The 15335-nt window shown below is 44.7% G+C and overlaps 1 protein-coding gene across 1 annotated transcript in view; it reads left to right on the top strand.

Annotated features, from left to right (window-relative positions):
- Positions 1-15335, top strand: part of LOC126361173 (uncharacterized) — a 698690-nt gene that overhangs the window by 327684 nt on the left and 355671 nt on the right. The window lies entirely within an intron of this gene.

The raw sequence follows: 15335 nt of genomic DNA, 5'->3' as shown, positions 1-15335 counted from the left end.
GCCTTCGCCATCTACATACGACATATACAGATAACCACTCCACCACCACTACTATGCTTCCGTAATGATAACTACGCCGGTGTGCAATCTGCACTTGACCAGCGCCACTTGATTTGTGACTTCAGTCGGTCCGGTCTCTATTGACTAGCGCCACCCCCCCCCCCCCCCCCTGCCGCCACTATAAGGGGGGTAGGACGTCAAAACGGGCCGACTTGGAGCAGGAGAGGCACCACAGGACATTTTAATTTCCACTGTCCATACTTTTACAAATAAATGCATAAAACTTTGTCAGCATGACCAGGAAGGATTCAGAATTCACACTCATAGTAGTGGAAGTTCGAAAACATAACGAAGTAATTTTTTTAACGTGTGAAATTTCATCATTTTTTTCACTTACTAATGGCAGCACATGTTGCTATAGGTACATTTTTCTTCATAAGTTAGAGAGATTCTTCGATGAATTTTGCACAGCATACAAACCATACTTAAAGGTGTATGAAACTATAGAATTTTCCAAATCTATTAAAAACCGTTGTAAAAATTTAGGTAATTAACAATAAAATTTGTGTTTTTTCTAAACATGAACTTTAAAGTATAACAGCTCATTCGTATTTTCATAAATTAAATAAATTCTAGAGTTTCATACACCTGTAAATACGGTATGTATGCGGTGCAAAATTCATTCAAGAATCTCTCCAACTTAAGAAGAAAAGTGTACCCATAGCAACTAATGCAGCCATTAGTGAGTGAAAAAAATGATGAAATTTCACACGTTAAAAAAATCGTCATGTTTTCAAAGTTCCACTGCGATGAGTGTGAATCATGAATTTTTCGTGGTGATGCTGACAAAGTTTTATGAATTTATTTGTAAAATGATAGACACTGGAAATTAAAATGTTCTTTGATGCCTCTCCTCCTCCAAGTCGGACCGTTTTACGTCCTAACCCCCTTAACAGCAGATGTAAAGCAAACTTAGGACTAAAGCGTAGATAGGTGTCCATGAAATACTTCTGGAAGTTAACAGTATAACATAAGTCGCAGAACAAAATCCTTTGATATAACTAGCAAAGTGAATGACGTACGTGTCCGAGATTCGAAATGGAGTTGGGTGATGAACCTGCCGATACTGGATTTCAGTTGTCTCGTAACGAAATGGGAATGTGATGAGCGACAACGCAGATTTGCAATACATATCCGAGCCCTGACAATAGTTGTCTATAGTCCGGTTAAAATTACTTGATAGGTGACACTTAACGCGTTGGTTTTGGTTCTCACCAATCTGAGCGCTCGACGTCCATCCCGAACCGTTCGCTGTTGCCAAGCTGCCGCGACAATTACTCTGTTTAGTTCCAGTTCCTTGTCTGGATTTCGTTCTAGATGTGTTTGGACCCCGAATCCTGGCACTGGCCCTTTTCTTTCGTATTTCATCACACATGATAAAAACACGCACACAAACAAAACTATGCTAACAAAATAAACGCGCTTCACGCACAGCACTAACAAAAACTACTGGATCCTTCCGCACAAGGTGCGATTCAGCGACACGTATACAGTTATTATGATCGCAGAGATGGGCTTACATTAGATAAGCCTTACATGACGTTGTGTGAAGCCGACATTTTATAGGCTGCAGTTAATCGTTCGACTGGGTTATGGGATTCATAGGAGGGTAATCCCAAAAGTAAGGTCTCCTATTTTTTATGTGTACATAGGACCTGTTTATTTCTACAATGGTTTACATCAGTTTACAGCTTGAACATTTAGCTATTTTTCGACTTAATCACCATTTCTGTCGATGCATTTTTGTACGCGCTGTGGCTGTTTCTGTATGCCCATTTCATACCAGCTCGCCGCCACGCTGTTCAGAAAGTTATGAACGTCTTCTTTCGCCTCGTCGGCGGAGCTGAATCGCTGGAACCACAATCCTCTCTCACAGCTCTTCTCAGCCACTGCTTCCCTTCCGAGGCCCTCGTCTCCTATAACTGCCATATGGTTTCTGTGCAAATTGTAAATATCCTTTCGCTCCCTGTATTTTACCTCTGCCACCTTTGGAATTTGAAAGAGGGTATTCCAGACAACATTGTCAAAGCTTTCTCTAAGTCTTGAACGGGTAAGGTCAACAAGTCGAGTCCGCAGCTCGTGGTTGGCGGTCGCGTTCTCGCTTCCCGAATACGGGATCCCGGGTTTGATTCCCGGCGGGGTCAGGGATTTTCACCTGCCTCGAGATGTGTTGTACCCATCATTTCATCATCATTAATGAAAATGGCGAGTCTGGACTGCACAATTTGAGAATTTGTACGGGCGCTGATAACCGCACAGTTGAGCGCCCCACAGACCAAACATCATCAACAAATCGAACTGATATGCCTTCACCCGCGATGCAGTTCTCATTACTTTGAGGACAGAATTATTATAATCATGTATGGAAGGTTTATTGCAAAAGTTTTGATGCAGTTTAACGAACGTGGGATAATCTGGAATGTCTTTTTTGCGAATGGTTCAAATGGCTCTGAGCACTATGGGACTTAACATCTGTGGTCATCAGTCCCCTAGAACTTAGAACTACTTAAACCTAACTAACCTAAGGACATCACACACATCCATGCCCGAGGCAGGATTCGAAACTGCGACCGTAGCGGTCACGCGGTTCCGGACTGAAGCGCCTAGAACCGCACGGCCACACCGGCCGGCTTTTTTTTTTTTTCTACTAATTGCTGATTTTGGCTTAGCCAAAACCAGAGGATTCGAGCGCAAAAGGGGAGAAATACGTTCAGCGAATGGCACAGTCGCCACGATATATATTAATACCGTACACCATTCGTCTGACACATCTACATATTCCTGCTTGAGAGCTACATCGTATACCTTCTTCAACGATGTCGTAGATGCGTTGTTTATGCAACACTATACGACCTAGCGCAGTCGTTTTTTTGTCCTTGCTGCAGTAACACGTCCGCAACAACCGAGTTTTATCACGTCGTGGTAAGGTTGTTAAGTCCCCCCTCCCCCCGACCCCCTTATGAAACCAAACTGCAAGGAAAGTCTTTTGCAGTATCAAACATGCCTGGTGCTTGTTTAGTACAAAATGCCTTATAGTTCGTTGCCACGTTTGATTTCTCACTTATGCCTGGATTCAGTTATCCGAAAAGGGGTAAATGATTTTATCTCCAGCAACAAGCGCACAGAGGAACTACAGCTTGCGATCAAGCTAATAATTAATCAACCTATAGGAAAAATTGCATCAAGCTGAATAATTGAAGACGACTGAACACTTCCCCCCTGTCGTACAAACAATGACTGGAAAGGTATTAAGAAACAGAGACTGCTGTGCAATAGGCAGTAGGTGTAATGTAGAGCCTAAATCCGTAGGTACACGGCTGGTGTTTGATACGCGCTTAAATACTGGGGCAGCGCGAGAAGTCTTCGATCAACTACCGTAAAAATATATTTCTAATATTTCACTTAAAACCTAAATAATTTATCATTCTGTATTTTAAGCCAGTCAGTTGCAAATAAGGAAAGGGGAAAGACGCATTCTCGAGACAGAAACCGGTATAGATACTGTAACAGCAAAATCAAAGCTGAAATGTAGAATTCCACCTTCAGATGTTCCATCAGTAAGCCCAAGGCCTATTTCCTTCTCCGTCTGTGCCGAAGTCAGCTGGTATTCTATACGCAATGACCTCTTTCCTTCCTGCGTTTCTGGTTTCGGGAGGAACCTAGGTCCTTTGCCTTTGAGGGGAAGTGCTCTACCAATTGATTTATCCAAGTACGACTTACGACCCTCCATCGCAGCTTACCAGTACCTCATCTCTTACTTTCCATACTGAACAGTGGTTACAGGTTCGAGTCGCGGTGCGGCACATAGTTTTGATCTGACAGGAAGTTTCATATCAGCCCTCACTTCGTTACAAAGCAAAAATCCTTTCTGGAAAGATATTGGCAGAAATGTGATTGACTATTATTTCAACCGTCCAGCTTTTAAACGTTTCTTGAATTGAAAGCATCTTCAACGTAGTCTGACAGCGAGTACTTCGTTTCCAATATGAAGAAGATAATCTCGAGGGCACTGTCGAACTCGTAGCTTTGTCTGCTGTAGTTAAATGAAATTTACATTTTAGAAGAACGATACAGCTGCCAAGTGAGGTTTTCGTCTTTTGATACTGCTACAGATAATACAATGCGTATCACGATCGCTGAAGGAATGAAGCTTTCCAGCCGACTGGAATAATACGCAGCTCATTCCCGTTTACAAGAAGAGTCGTCTAACCGATGCACACAACTATAGGCCTAGCTCAATTTGTCAGTTTGTTGTAGAGTTTTGGAATACGTTTTATGCTCGCACTTTTTGAAGAGCGAAAATGTCCTCATTCGAATCCACATGGATTCCGCAAATGGAGATCTTTTGAAATCCAGCTCGCTCTGTTTCCACGAACCCAGAATGCAGCGCATACGTTGATGCCGAGTTCCTTCAGTTCTGCAAGGCGTTTATCACATTCTCCTGCTCGTAGTTCTGTGCACGGAGTTGTGGTTTCAGGACATTCGCTCTCTGTTGTTTATCATTGTCTAACATGAGTGAGGGCCGCCGTCAGCGAAGTATTGTTTTTCATAATTCTGATTTCAGAATGTGCCAATATTTTTGTTACTTCTTATATCTTTCTTATTAGAGTTGTGATATCTTACCATTTTTCCAGGGACCCCCTGAAAGTACGAACGTTGTCGACGCGCTCGAATAGTGGTTAGGTAATCAATTTAAAATCCCAACGGTCGGTTGACGTGTTCCACGCCCGCAAACTAGGGTAAGTTCGTTTAATTTTCGCCGTCTGGAATAGGAAGAGCTGTCTGTGTAAGAAGATAGGGCGAGGCATCCAAATATTTTAGCTGTTATTCGTTCTCAGAACCTAATGGAGTTCTCCTGAATGTTAAGTCATAAATTACTCTTTACAGACGATACGTTCCTTAACAAAACTTAATCCTTCACAAAGTTTCTCAGTAGACCCTGAATAAATATATACGAGAAATAAATTCCCCCTTCCCTTCTATAAAAAGCACACACGATATAACTTGACCCACAAGAAATTCCTTGTATGCGAGTTCGCAAGTTCAGTCTTTAGTAAAGCTTACGAGAAAGTGCTGTGTCAACAACTGTGGCAGGAAAAATACACTCCTGGAAATGGAAAAAAGAACACATTGACATCGGTGTGTCAGACCCGCCATACTTGCTCCGGACACTGCGAGAGGGCTGTACAAGCAATGATCACACGCACGGCACAGCGGACACACCAGGAACAGCGGTGTTGGCCGTCGAATGGCGCTAGCTGCGCAGCATTTGTGCACCGCCGCCGTCAGTGTCAGCCAGTTTGCCGTGGCATACGGAGCTCCATCGCTGTCTTTAACACTGGTAGCATGCCGCGACAGTGTGGACGTGAACCTTGACGAACTTTGAGCGAGGGCGTATAGTGGGCATGCGGGAGGCTGGGTGGACGTACCGCCGAATTGCTCAACACGTGGGGCGTGAGGTCTCCACAGTACATCGATGTTGTCGCCAGTGGTCGGCGGAAGGTACACGTGCTCGTCGACCTGGGACCGGACCGCAGCGACGCACGGATGCACGCCAAGACGGTAGGATCCTACGCAGTGCCGTAGGGGACCACACCGCCTCTTCCCAGCAAATTAGGGACACTGTTGCTCCTGGGGTATCGGCGAGGACCATTCGCAACCGTCTCCATGAAGCTGGGCTACGGTCCCGCACACCGTTAGACCGTCTTCCGCTCACGCCACAACATCGTGCAGCCCGCCTCCAGTGGTGTCGCGACAGGCGTGAATGGAGGGACGAATGGAGACGTGTCGTCTTCAGCGATGAGAGTCGCTTCTGCCTTGGTGCCAATTATGGTCGTATGCGTGTTTGGCGCCGTGCAGGTGAGCACCACAATCAGGACTGCATACGACCGAGGCACACAGGGCCAACGCCCGGCATCATGGTGTGGCCGTACACCTCTGGTGATCGTCGAGGGGACACTGAATAGTGCACGATACATCCAAACCGTCATCGAACCCATCGTTCTACCATTCCTAGACCGGCAAGGGAACTTGCTGTTCCAACAGGACAATGCACGTCCGCATGTATCCCGTGCCACCCAACGTGCTCTAGAAGGTGTAAGTCAACTACCCTGGCCAGCAAGATCTCCGGATCTGTCCCCCATTGAGCATGTTTGGGACTGGATGAAGCGTCGTCTCACGCGGTCTGCACGTCCAGCACGAACGCTGGTGCAACTGAGGCGCCAGGTGGAAATGGCATGGCAAGCCGTTCCACAGGACTACATCCAGCATCTCTACGATCGTCTCCATGGGAGAATAGCAGCCTGCATTGATGCGAAAGGTGGATATACACTGTACTAGTGCCGACATTGTGCATGCTCTGTTGCCTGTGTCTATGAGCCTGTGGTTCTGTCAGTGTGATCATGTGATGTACCTGACCCCAGGAATGTGTCAATAAAGTTTCCGCTTCCTGGGACAATGAATTCACGGTGTTCTTATTTCAATTTCCAGGAGTGTATTAGCTGCTAGTGACTCACCATGTGTATCAGGAGGACTACCGAAAATGGTCATCATCGACATTCAAGAAATGTTCAGAGCAAACCTTAACTGGCACCATGAATACCGAATGAGAAATGGCGCGTCACAGTAATCACATTGACTCGCACCATCAAGATCGAAGGCAAACTCCTTGGGAATTACGATCTGTACAGGACGCTCAGCTATGTATCCACTTATAAAAATGCATATAAAATCATATTGGTGTACCGGGGTGATGAGCAGTGATGGAATGTGATAGCATGCAACGGAATGCGAAACAGTCGGTCGTGGAGCTTATCGTGAAACTGGCTATCCCTTAAAGCGCAGCTGCAGGTAGTGCGGCAATACGAGTACGTGTTATAGACTGAGTTTGTCCAGTAGTTCTAGGTTGTATGAAATGGATTTTTACACATTTCAAGAGGGATAGTTTGCTATAAAGGAGGGCGATTTTTATACGCAGACCGGGAATTAAGCACAAGCAAGTTATTTTTACCAGCTACTGGCCAAAAACAGTGCTCATGCCATACTTATAGTTCTCGTACGCTCATTTTTCTACTCTTGCTTGCTGTGACCGAAATATTCCATGCTGCTTATGAAAGATCAAGCACACGAGAAAAAATCTTAGGGGCAGGGCATTTCTTGTCACGGTCAGGGCGGCTCCCCCCGGCGGAGGTTCGAGTCCTCCCTCGGGCATGGGTGCGTGTGTTGTCCTTAGCATAAGTTAGCTTAAGTAGTGTGTAGGCTTAGGGACCGATGACCTCAGCAGTATAGTCCCTTAAGAATTCAGAGCCGGTCGCCGTGACCGAGCGGCTCTAGGAGCTTCAGTCCGGAACCACGCTGCTGGTGCTCCGGTCGCAGGCTCGAATCCTGCCTCGGGCGTGGATGTGTGTGAGGTCCTTAGGTTAGTTAGGTTTAAGTAGTTCTAAGTCTCGGGTACTGATGACCTCAGATATTAATTCCCATAGTGCTTAGAGCCATTTGAAGAATTCACACGCATCCACGCTCATAGCACAATAAATAACTTTTCAGCCAGTTTATTGTTCAGATTAAGAGCCGGAATAATTTTATAGGACTGCGTCATGGCACTGATGTTAGCTTATCTTGATACAACTCTCTTGGTACATCTAGTTTGCAGGGTCCTTTCATAAGCACTTCCTCTTGAAATCCCGATTGGTTGGCTAACTCTGAGCACTATGGGACTTACCTGCTGAGGTCATCAGTCCCCTATACTCAGAACTACTTAAACCTAACTAACCTAAGGACATCACACACATCCATGGCCGAAGCAGGATTCGAACCTGCAACCGTAGCGGTCGCGCGGATCCAGACTGAAGCACCTAGAACCGCTCGGCCACAAAGGCCGGCTCCCGATTGGTCAGAGTTAACAACATATTCCTTACTGGACGATGGGATAAGTTCGCTTATCTCATCTACAAATTTTCGGGCCGATCTGCAGTTTCCTGGGCATTGTCAAATTGACGTTTGTTTGTAACTTCGCGGCTTCCCTTGAAATCACTAGAAGCTATGTCACGCGCAATTTGATATGCATAACATAATAGGTCACAGTCAAGCAGGTACTGTAAATTGTATCGAGCAGCCAGTTTTAGTAACAAGTGCACCGTCTCCTCACTCGAATATCCGTAGTTTTTCCTATGCACTACACGGTCATATTGCTGCTAACCAACGCGAATCTGTTCTGCTTTCTTTTTCTATACTCCGGATGATCCTCCACGTACGTAATTACGTTTAGATATTTAGTACCGGCTCCTTGGACAACGATTGTCCTTTATTACGTTCTATTGGAGTCGCGATTTGTGTGGCTCCCTATCCGACAATGATGATGAACTACTTGGCTCGAAACTTGGTTCAATAATATTTTCACTTGTTAAACACGTACCGTCATCATTGTACTCTTTAAGCACATTGTCCGCACAGTAGAGTGTATACGACACCATACATAGCACTGACTCATCTTGCAGAAGAGCTAATGTTTCATCTGGCATTTCTTTCTCATTATGTGAAATTCCTTGGGTTCCTTTCTGATGAAATGTCAACTTAGGTAACTGTTGTGGTAGATATAATCCACTGTTTGCTTCGTCTATCGTTGCCATTGTTCTGCTTTGTATGAACACCACTAGCACTGTATATCGCGAGTTACGCGTCGACTGTGCTGCGTAGCCTCATGCTGCGGTCAGCACTGGATATTTGCTGCCTCAACATTTTTTCCCATAGCAGCCAACAATGTGATTTCATGATAGAAAATATGTGGGGCGTCGTATGCCACAAACATCACTGGTCTTTTGCGACGTCGTACTCAAGGGGTTCCTTGTCAGTCAGTGGTTCTTTTCATAAACGAGAAGGAACTGCACAGATCATAGTGAGGTTTCATTGAAGTATGGTAGCGCTTAGCGGGAACAGTATAAGAACTATGACAGCGCTTACAGAGAACTGTCGTCTTTGTGTGATTCAGATGGTTTTAATCGTATAAGGCGAATAGTAATGAGTTAGCTGGAGATCTGACGCAGGGCACGACATCCTTCGCTGCGAGCGCGTCGGAGACAGAACGTAAACATTACTGACCACATCGTGCGGTACAGTTATTTATGGCAGCCAGGACTACATCTTAATGTGAAATGATGCGCTCATAATGTGCCTTTATTACTCTCACTGCCCTTCGCCCTTATTAATCTCTCTTGCTTACGTTGCGTGTAACTGTATAGTGCCTCTCATACATCTGGTGCTGCATACGATTTGTTGCTATTTCTGAGGGCCAGTTACTTGTCATCTATTTTCCTGTACACAGAACGAATAGAGAGTAAACGCTATTCTCTTGCTAGTGGACTACAGCCATGAGCCCAAATGCTCTCATTTCACATGGATCTAAAGCAGATAATGCATGTTCACGACACAAACCCGTTCTTATTTCTCTAACGACCGAGCGAAGTGGTTCATTGGTCGTCTGGACTCGTACAGGGAAGCTATCTGCGAAGCCCGTCCAACTATTCTGATTTACCTTCACCTTTGTTCTGTTAAATCATTTTCGGAGGGTGCAGGAATGTTACCGTGAACTTGTTCACAGCCCATTTTAATTTTACTTTATGCCAGCAAGTGCTCTGGCTCTAATCTTGTTTTCCACTTCTTTTGTGGGATGAAAAATTGATTTCTACTGAGATATATTAGCAGAATATTTTCTTGCAATAGGGGATTTATGTTGTACAGTCAAAAATTTCAAGAAAACTTTCGTACGGCTATCATGTTGAAACATTGCTTTTGCGTGTATTTGGTTCACTTCCAGGTCCGATCAACACTGATAGCTTCGTTAAATTTACCGGCCGTTGTGAAACGAATTACCGTATTATTGATGGAAATGTTCTTTGGATATTTGGATGCTTATGTTGAAGATTACGCCTTATGTGTATATTGGACGAGGAAGGCGTCAAAAATGGATTACCTGTAGCAAGATCGCTCTATATCGGTAACATATTTAAACGCTCCCGGGAATTACCAGTCTTCTCAGACAATTTCCTAGTCTATGAAAACGTAGTTGTGACGCGACAGTCACGTAGCGCCTGTACTTCGTGAGGCAGTGCACTCCGGCGGCCGCGGCCGCTCCGTGGCGACTCGGAGGGCAAGCTTCGCAGCAACGTCAGCAGAGGGCGACAGCTCCGGGGCGTCCAGGACATCGTCGGCACGCCCGTCCTAAAAGGCGCGCGCATGCAGAATTGTCTGATTCCGACGAAGTTGCAAGTCACTCGAAAGCTTGCAGCTCTACACCGCGCCCTGTTTAGATCGGCGCACCGGCCCTCGAAGGCTCACATGACCGATTAGTGATAGACCTCCCACCCGCCGACTGTCATGAAATGTCGGCACTAAACACAAATGCAGCCAACAGCCGCATGGACGCACCGTCCCAGCGGGCCTTCTGGGGCTTAGCCCCTGTCAGTCCTCCTGTGGCCAAACATCCAAACGGTTATCTGCTCTCGCCCATCGCAGTGACCATGGTTCGAATTCAGATGTCTTCCTGCCAAGGGAAGCCGCAACTGTTGGTGACATGGACCAGGAAATTCGTCCCCCTCCAGATCCTACTTCGCAGAATCCACCGTCGACACCACCAAAGAATGAGAAGGTATTTCCCATCTAGGTTTGCACTCCCACGAATAATGTTAAACTGAACACTGAACTGCAATGCTTTACTACAGGCCAATTGTGGGCAATTTACCAAGACCATGTCAAGTATATTTTTGACATGAAGGATGACTACCTCATAGTCCTCAACTATGTGAAATCGAGGGCCATCAATTACTCCGACAGGAGAACAAAAATCGTAATAAAACACCTTCCCTCTGAAATTATGGAAACAGATATCATGTATGAATTGCTCCGTCTCAAGTTCATGGTCACTTTGGTCCACAAATACAACAAGAGGGACCCTAAGACTCGGAAGTTAACCCCTTTACCAACCCATATTGTCTCCCTAATTAGGAGAGAAGATGCCGAACGTTTCGACCAAATCGGATATCTCCTGTGCACCAAGGTGCATATTCAATCATACAAAGGTCGCAACGGATCATCCAGCTGCTGTAGGTGTCAACATTTGCAACACACCAGTAATTTGTGGTGTGTCAAGTGTGCCGGCCAGCATGTGCTGGAGGACTGTAAACTTCCAGCCTCAGAAAAACCCACATGCGCCCGTTGTGTTGGCATCTCTGACAACCGTACCATCTGGTGTCCTGGAAGGGTTGTCCTATCTACCAGAAGGTGATGAAGTCTTCCCGCCCTCCAAGAAGGTGACCGAGGATGAATCAGTCACACCCACCACTGCAGGACCACTCTCATTTCCCCAACTTATTTGGCCTACCAGACGTCCATCAAATTGCAGATGCTCAAGCAACTGACACATCTGTGACACAGGAACCCCTTCTGGCTCCATCCCCTACGACTGCCTTCGCCACTACAGCTCAGTCTCCTCCTGCTCATCCATCTCCCGTGATGAATGCCAACTCCCACCAAAACGAAAGGCCATCTGCTTCCTCCCTAAGCCCACTAGTTGAAGTGCCACAACTGTGCACTGCTGCAGCATCTCCACCAGTCACAACACCACACCCCTGTCTGCCGTAGGGTCAAGCACCGACCTTGGACATCCCCCCCTCCCCCAGTGGTGGTCACAGATGCCCCATTTTGGGACGACATGTGAGAGAACCTCCAGGTCATCTGTTCACGCTACAGCTCATGAAAGCTGTCATTGGTGAAACAACTCAGAAGATATGTTGGTCAGAGGACAGGCGTACAAAGATCATTGACTTCATTGAAGTGCTCAGCCAGATTTTGATATAATGGTGAATCACACACTGGACAACCACCAGCCCTCTCTGGATCTAGTCAACTGTTTTTTTAATGTCAGTGGCAGTAAAAAGATTGAAACTGAACACCTTCCTCTGTGACTGCCATGCGGACATCTTACTTATTAAGAAAAATCACCTCAAACCAATGGGCAATCTTTTGTCTGCGCAACACGGTTTGCTATTACACAGACTGGCTCCATTGCTGAGGTGGGGGCATGGTAGTGTTTTTACATAAGACACTCGCCCACAATCATGAGGCTATCCAACCACTGAAACATGTGTAGACCACAGCAGTCCCTGTCTCTACCCACCTTGGAGCCATCATTTTTGCCCTCCCATGCATATACCACTTTGCTCCAACTGACAACTGGACGTTCTGGGCATGACCATTTTCGAGAACACTGTGGTGCACTTTTCATTGGAAACACTTCACAAACTGGAATTTGACCATGACCCAGTTCTCCTGCACTTTACTGTCCTTAGATGTTCATTCTACCTTGACTATCACAGACTGGGACAAATTTGCCAAGGTCCTCAACAACACCATCTGGTAAAACCTGGACCTGACAAAGCCTGCCAATCTGGTTAGCGCTGTCAACTACCTAACCACAAAAACCCTGAAGGCAATAAAGGCCTCTGCATCAATTGTACCTAGGGCTTCAACTCCACTGGATGAGTTCCTCCCCCACTGCGTGAACTGAAAATCCCGAAGAACTACTACTTCCAGTAGTGGAAGTAGTCTCATGACTCTCAAGACAAGCATCGCATGAGGCATCTCCAACACGAATTCTTCCACTACTTCGCCAATTGGAAAACAGAACAATGGGAGGAAAAGATGTCCACCTTTTCCTCCAACAAAAGTCAGAATGAGCTCTTGTCTCAGCCCTGAGACATTTCACAGTGAGGACCAACAATCCCATCTGCACGGCTTATGGCTTAACTTACGACGCCCCCGAAGAGTTGGAAACTCCCTATCTATACTGTCACTGTCGATAAGCTCAGATCTGTTTGTAGATTCTCCCAGTGACTCACCCTGAAGATGACTGTATGGTTATCAGCCGAAATACCGGAAGAAGAAATAATATTGTCCTGAATGCACTCCCGTAAGGTGAAGGAATATACTACCAGCGGGGAAAACATCAGGAAACATAATTACATATTCCTGACATTGATGGCGTGGGGGGCGATATGCAGTGTATGGTAAAACTGAAGAAAACTCACAAGTCAAGCTCGCTAAGAAATTACTTTATTGGATGAGCGGTTTCGACAGAGCTATATTGTCATCATCGGATCTGTTCATCCTCTTGCAGATCCATTGATGACAGCATATCTCTATCCAATACAATTATTTTTAGCGATCAGAACTTGTGCAGTTTTTTAGTTACTAAACTTTATATTTGTCGTGTATGCAGGCGGTTGTAAGGGTTTCATTACGCGTTGGCTAATCATATGATTCTAAAGGCGAAGCTTTGAAATAAAGATCGACAGCCAAAATATTTAAAAAATACGTGGTAATATGGCTGATTTTAGGCTTACGTCCATGAACTGTAGTCAATTTTTACAATGGTCCGTACAATAGAAACAACATAAAACACATCCAACCAACAGTTCTGTAAAAAATGAAGTACAGGCCTGACGCAAAAATAATGTTCATTAAGAGCAAGATTCAAGCAAAAGTTTGACGTTTTGTTAATGGCAACCTTCTCTTTTTTATTCCATGGTTAAAATTTTGCAACAAAATTCATTGTTTCACACAGACTCCTGCCATATTATTAAGACCTAGATTCTTAGTAATACTGATTCTGCTAAAAAGAGTTTCGCTCCCGTAACTGCCAAGAATAACATGCTGTGATGATATAAGGTCGTTAAAACGGTATGTTACTTTTTGAAGTGTGCATTGGCTACAGGACGAGAGAAACTTCATGGACGCGGAAACAGAAAATACGATATTAGCCAGAATAAATCTAAGGGAGGTATTACCACCGTCTTCAACGACGACACAGTAGAAGATGGACCGTCCGACAAAGAAGATGACGATAGCGAAATCACCTCTTTCTCTCTCATGTGTAAAATTGCAGTGATTTCATCCTGGCCGTGAATTCGATTAATACCCCGTCAACATTAGTTACTTGAAATCGCTAGGCCAAGCCACATCCTTTGGGACATCGACAGGATAATTGATTCCACGAACGTACAAAAGGGGTATGTTCGTTTTCATTAAGCGGAGTTATGATGGTGTTTATTCTCAGTTTAACCTCCATCTGGTTAGATGGCTAACTCGGTTAAGAGAAGATATAAAAAATCAATAAACTTCCAAAGAGTACCCATAGTTAGACTAACCACAGCAGGTTAATGCACACATTACAGACTAGAGACGTTTGGATGTCAAATATCTAAAACACCAGTGCATCATGTCGTAGAAGTCCTTTGCATATACAGTGGCACTGTACGTACGAGTAAATAATTTTAATAATCTGAAGCTTGGCACACACGATTAATTTTACTACATCAACAGACAAAGCCAAGTCTGATACTAGACACACAGATTTATATTTCTCATGAAGAACTGAGAAAACCGTATGCAAAGTACTCTCCTTCCGGAAGCCCCAGTCCCGTCTCAAAATGAGTGATGATTCTGAAAATATTCGATAACTGTCACTGTTGGATGTCGTCCAGTGATACGATAATGTGCCTTATCATTCGACGTTAGCACGTATGTCTGTCACGTCATGATGAATGGTTCGATATTAACCACTCAACTCGCGTGATGCGTTCTTTATCAAGTTATTCGGAGATATTTATCTGTGGAAAAACCTCAAGGCCTAATTCGAATGAAATCAAAAAACATTATTTTCTTTTTCTGCTTCACCTTTAATCATCCACAATGGAGGTAGTTTTAGTAATGGATTAACCTTTTAGTGTTAAAATTTGTGCGTCATGGTCTGAAAGGCCATTCACTCCTTTACTAACAGAATGCTCATCTACTAATGAAGGATGAATAAAAATATTGTCTCTGGCTGTGCTACTGTGCCCCTGCCACCTGGTTGAAAAAAAAAAAAAACACAGTTTGCTCCTGATCATATGAATTTAGAAGATCTTCCAACATCCTTTTATTGCACAATCACATACAAAATTAATACTGAAGTCACCATATATGACTAATTTTTGGTACTTCCTATGAAGTGAACCAAGAACCCTCTCAGTTCGAGCACAAAGGCTCTGAAGTCAGAGTTAGGAGACCTATAAACAACATCAATTAGAAATTTAGTTTCACTAAATTCAACTGCCTGCACATCATTCAAATACCTGTTTAGTGGAATGCCGTGATACGTCTACAGACGCAAGTGGAATACTGTTTATTACGTACATGGCTACTCCTCCACTCCGCAAAGAATTCCCTGATAAACAGCCAGTTAA

Source organism: Schistocerca gregaria, chromosome 1, assembly GCF_023897955.1.
Source record: "Schistocerca gregaria isolate iqSchGreg1 chromosome 1, iqSchGreg1.2, whole genome shotgun sequence".
In the NCBI taxonomy this organism is placed as follows: domain Eukaryota; kingdom Metazoa; phylum Arthropoda; class Insecta; order Orthoptera; family Acrididae; genus Schistocerca; species Schistocerca gregaria.
The sequence above is the reverse complement of the archived record's forward strand: the minus strand, read 5'-3'. Positions and strand labels throughout refer to the sequence as shown.